Here is a 6,230-nt window from a genome sequence, read left to right on the forward strand (position 1 = left end):
TGATCTAAAAAAAGCAATTGTGACTGACCACAACTATTATATTTGTTTCTTTTTTTTATTGTTTCTTAATGCCAGAAGGTTGACATTTTGAAAAATGATAGTTTTGTGCCATGTCTGTGATTATTTTTTTTTCTACAAAATTAAACAATTGACAGAACATCTTCCAAGAGTGGTGATTCCATAATTTTTGCCAGGGGTTGTACGTCTTTGTACTGTGGGAGGAAACCGGAGCACCGAAGGAAACCCACGCGGACACGGGGAGAACATGCAAACTCCACACAGAGAGGACCCGGACCGGACCGCCCCACCTTATCAAACCTTTCTCTTATCAAATTAAGAGAAAATAAAAATAAATTGTGCTCCAGTGGGAAGTAAGAACAGAAATGAGCGCCATTTGTCTCCTGTCTCACTCGTCTTTTTCTCAACTTTCTCCTACACAGTCGTCTGTATCTCTCCCTTCGTTTTTTCTACGTTCGCTATCTTTCTTTTTCTTTCCACCGTCTTTTCACATGTAACTCGCCTCTAACTCTCTCATCTGTCTGCACTGTAGAGTCGCAGTGTTTACCGGCTGGAATCCACAGACTTGATTGGCTGAGTGGTGTCACGTGATTGGTCTGTGCGTTTTCTCATCCACTAAACCGCTACCGTAAAGACTACAAAAGCTGCGCCGGTTAAAATAGAAGCGCTCCGTCAGGTTTCAAATCATAACTTTCTGTTTTGGCTGTAGGTCCGGGTCCGTATGGGACAGCTTCTGGGTCCGGACCCGGACCGCGGTTCGCCTGTGAGTGACCTCTGGTCTAGAAGATTACCAATCCAAACAGCAGCAATAGATGAGCGATCGTCTCTGACTTTACATCTACAAGGTGGACCAACTAGGTAGGAGTGTCTAATAGAGTGGACAGTGAGTGGACACGGTATTTAAAAACTCCAGCAGCACTGCTGTGTCTGATCCACTTGTACCAGCACAACACTCAGTAACACATGACCACCGTTGGTGTGTCACTGCAGTGCTAAGAATCATCCACCACCTAAATAATACCTGCTCTGTGGGGGTCCGGACCATTGAAAAACAGGTTGAAAGCAGGTTAAGCAGGTATGTAGAGAAACAGATGGACTACAGTCAGTAATTTTAGAACTTCAAAGTGCTTCTATATGGTAAGTGGAGCTGATAAAATGGACAGTGAGTGTAGAAACAAGGGGGTGGTTTTAATGTTATGGCTGATCGGTGTATATATATATATATATATATATATATATATATATATATATATATATTTAAAATACTGTAATATACTGTAAATACTGTCACTTGATAGCCTAATTTGCAAAGAAGAAAGTTGTCCTTAAGACAGTCTATGTTTCTGTGTTTACAGAAAACACTGTGCCGTGTTATTATTTGAATTAATAGAATAAAAAATTTAATCTTAAGAGGTAAGATCTAAAGTAAGACTATTCTTGCTGCTTTCATACCTCTACCGTTAGCAAGGGATTTTTTGAATTGCAGAGCTGTAGCTCACAGGATCTTTTTATTTATTTTATTTTGCTCCATTTTGCATAGACTTGTGTGACCTGTGTGTGAAAATCAAACATCAGCAATGATAAATCATAGATCAGCAGTTACTTTAACATACCTAAACCAGTCTGTCTGGCACAAACTACTATAGTCTAATTCCTATATCATTATTCTTATGTTAATTGTAAATGTAAACTAAGGCTTTTGAGCCATGACTGTATTATTTAGGAGACTTCATGTCTAATTGAATAATTACATTAAAATGCATAATGAATGTATATGATACATAAACATAAATCAGACCTTAACATTGTTAAAAGGGCTCCTTCCTGTTACAGGGCAAAATATCTCACAGGTTAATCTCACTATCCATCATTGGTGTGGAAGTGTTCAGCTCAAATGTTTACCATGGCTGAAATAGCTAGAGCTACTAAGCGTTAAGTCCAATCATCAGCGGCTTCATTGTTTTCCTGTGTGTGCCCTGTCAACCAGTAACAATAAGCTGTTTTCCTGTTGGCTTTGATGTATTTGTTGCTAAAATCAGAACAAGAAGATAAGTGTTGACATGAACAATGTTTACATCTGTGTGATGACAACATGCAAGTGTGGACTGATCTGATGACAGTAGCAGTCAACATGGTAAGGAACCTCTGTGTTGTGTGAGTTTCTTTTTGGGACGTAAAACACAGAAAAAATTATTGCGTACACAAATCAGTCAGTAGTATCAGTCTCAGAGGGCCTACCGAAAACACTAACTGCTCATTTGAATGGATGTCAGTCATCTCCTGTCATTAATGGATGCTTCCTGTTGTAGTCTCTGTAGCCTGTGGGTTTAGCTGGACAGGAACTGATTGAAATGAATGACTTTTAACAGTCGAAATTATACAGATTCTGATTGTAATTAATACAGGATCTTGTTTTTATAGTTTTTCATTAAATATTGTCACATTCATGTATTGCCAATTAACAGAAATACACCGATGAGGCATAACATTATGACCACCTCCTTGTTTCTACACTCACTGCATCTATTTCTCTACATACCTTTTTAGCCTGCTTTCACCCTGTTCTTCAATAGTCAGGACCCCCACAGGACCACCACAGAGCAGGTATTATTTGGGTGGTGGATCATACTCAGCACTGCAGTGACACTGACATGGTGGTGGTGTGTTAGTGTGTGTTGTTCTGGTATGAGTGGATAAGACACAGCAATGCTGCTGCAGTTTTTAAACACCTCACTGTCACTGCTGGACTGAGAATAGTCCACCAACCAAAAATATATCCAGCCAACAGCACCCCATGTGTAGTGTCCTGTGACCACTGATGAAGGTCTAGAAGATGACCAACTCAAACAGCAGCAATAGATTTTACGTCTTTACATCTACAAGGTGGACAAACTAGGTAGGAGTGTCTAATAGAGTGGACAGTGTACACGGTATTTAAAAACTCCAGCAGTGCTGCTGTGTCTGATCCTCTCATACCAGCACAACACACACTAACACACCACCACCATGTCAGTGTCACTGCAGTGCTGAGAATGATCCACCACCCAAATAATACCTGCTCTGTGGGGGTCCTGACCATTGAAGAACAGGGTGAAAGCAGGCTAATAAAAGTATGTAGAGAAATAGATGGACTACAGTCAGTAATTGTAGAACTACAAAGTGCTTCTATATGGTAAGTGGAGCTGATAAAATGGACAGTGAGTGTAGAAACAAGGAGGTGGTTTTAATGTTATGGCTGATCGGTGTATATGCCAAGCTTGACAAGCAAGAAAATATCATTTTAAACTCGGAACTTCAAATGTTCAAAGTATAATTTGTATAAAGAGATGGACAAGCTCTATTTTCATTGCAAAGACGTGGCTTAGAGCTGATTGTGAAACAGACCAAAACATCTAATGCGCAAGCCCCAAGAGAAGATATAAAAAATCAAACAATCAGGCTTCCAAAATGTAACCTACAGATGAAACCACCTGTCTTCAAGGAAAACATCAGGAGCTGATTTCAGATGCTAGACGTAGCTGACTGAGCAAATTGGTCATCAAAAAAAGAATCAGAGAAAAACCTGGAAAGAATGAAAAGGAGGAAGAAATCAAATTGGATGACTGATGATACAGTGGAGATCGCAAAAAAACAAGAAAAGAATGAAGAACCTTCAAGGGAACTGAACCATAAATTACAGAGAGCTTGATTGACCAGCACTTTAAAAACATCTGTAAATACATTGACAATGAAAACAAACATGGAAAAACAGGAATTGGCTTGAGATGGAAGTCAACATCTGCTTCATTGACTACAGCAAAGCCACAGCAAAACTGTGCTGACCACACAAAAGTATGGAATGTCTTCAGAAAGCTAGGAAAATCAGAGCATCATAGTGTTTTAATGAGAAATTTCTACACTGATCAGCAAGTCTCAATCATGACAGAAAACAGAAATATAGATTCCTCAAGGATTCAAATTGGTGGAAAAAACATCAGTGACCTTTAATATGCTGATGACACATGAATCATAACAGAAAATCAACGTCTTTATAAGGAAAGTTAAAGAACTGAGTGAAAAGATGGGACTTCAGCTCAATTTAGATATAACAAAAGTCATGGCAACATGAAAGACCATTAACATTACTATTGATGAAAATGTCGAAGTGGTGGACAGCCTACTTGGATTAATTATTACCAGCACTGGATCCATCAGTCAGGAAACACAACACAAACTGGAATTTAGTGGAACAAGAATGAAGGAACTTAAGAAGTAACGAACTGTCTCAGAACTGTCCAGACTGTGGTCTTCTCTGTGGTTCTAATATAAAACCATCTGTGGTGTTAATGTAAAAAATGAAAAAAGAATATTGATGCATTTGAACTTTGGTGCTGGTATGAGAGGATTAGACACAGCAGCGCTGCTGGAGTTTTTAAATACCGTGTCCACTCACTGTCCACTCTATTAGACACTCCTACATAGCTGGTCCACCTTGTAGATGTGAAGTCAGAGACGATCGCTCATCTATTGCTGCTGTGTGAGTTGGTCATCTTCTAGACCTTCATCAGTTGTCAAAGGACACTGCCCACAGGGCATATTTTTGGTTGGTGAACTATTCTCAGTCCAGCAGTGACAGTGAGGTGTTTAAAAGCTCCATCAGCATTGCTGTGTCTTATCCACCCATACCAGCACCACCACCATGTCAGTGTCACTGCAGTGCTGAGAATGATCAATAACCCAAATAATACCTGCTCTGTGGTGGTCCTTTGGGGATCCTGACAATTGAAAAACAGGGTGAAGGCGGCATAAAAAGGTATGTAAAGAAATAGATGGACTACAGTCAGTAATTGTAGAACTACAAAGTGCTCCTATTAGGTAAGTGGAGCTGATAAAATGGATTTAACGTTATGGTTGACCTAAACAAGACACAAACAGAAGTAAGATTAAAGAAACTAGTAGTCGAATGGATGATGTATAGAGAATGTATGTTTGCTGTAACTTACCTTTGTAGAAACACAGTGGCTGATGTTTTTTTAATGTCATTTAAATTTAATTATTTAGCATTTTACACTTCAGTTCTGTTGGAGGAAAACAATACAAAAATACATGTCTGAAGTGAGTCTAATATACACAAAACCTCTGACATAAGGGGATTTTTTGAAAGACATTTACACAAGATATATTCAGTATCTGTTTCTACAGCTGGAAATCTGACAGTAATCTAATAACCCACTTTCTCGTGTGGAACGTGGCAGATGTTGAAGTAGTTTGGCAGTGAGCCACAGTAAGAGTCCTGTCCTTCTGTGTTGCCATTTTTGCCTACAGAAGGGGCACGGAGGCACAGATGATTGATGTGTCTGTCAGTTTCTCTTAACTGACATTCACCTGTGCCTTGTGAGAATTCATTTGTTCCAGGTGGAAGTTTTTTATACATATCATTGTTTCTTCCTCTCAGATGAGCCAGCTCCAGTGTTGGTAAAAATGCTATGTTCTTGTGGTTGTGATGCCAGGCTTGGTCTGGTCCAGTTTTCCACTGGTGTGTGATGTCAAAATACATATTTCTTTCTGGGAACTCATCCGTTGTCACACCATATTGGGCCTCACATAAGAACAGCCCTGGGGCAGTGGATTGTTAGTGGATACCTTGGCTGAATGTCTTGCTTTCTTGGGTTTTATTCTTGCAGGTGCAGGGCTTCACTTCACGCTTCACTTGCCGTAAAACCTTTATCAAACCAAAAGTATGTGAACACACTTTCTGTTTAATAATTTAGCAGCTAAATCAATTATATACAATAACATTCAAGCTTCCAAGCTTGTAGTAACAGTTTAAGGAAGGTTCTTTAGCATGACTGTGCCCCTGTGCGGTCTATAAAGAAATGTTTGGACGAGTATGGCACTGAACACCTTTGGACTGAATTGAAACAAAGATTGTAGACCAGACAACCTTGTCCAAAAGATTTCTGACCCTACAAGTGCTTGTTTGAATGAATGGGAACAAATCCAATCAAAGGATTGTAAAAAGCCTTTTCAAAAAAGTGAAGGCTGTTGTGTCTGCAAGCTCCATACAAATGCCCGTGGTTTTAGAATAGGATGTCCAACAAACTCATGCTCATGTACACTGATCAGCCATAACATTAAAACCGCCTCCTTGTTTCTACACTCACTGTCCATTTTATCAGCTCCACTTACCATATAGAAGCACTTTGTAGATCTACAATTACTGACTGTAGTCC

The sequence above is a fragment of the Trichomycterus rosablanca genome, chromosome 5, assembly GCF_030014385.1.
Source record: "Trichomycterus rosablanca isolate fTriRos1 chromosome 5, fTriRos1.hap1, whole genome shotgun sequence".
Taxonomy (NCBI): domain Eukaryota; kingdom Metazoa; phylum Chordata; class Actinopteri; order Siluriformes; family Trichomycteridae; genus Trichomycterus; species Trichomycterus rosablanca.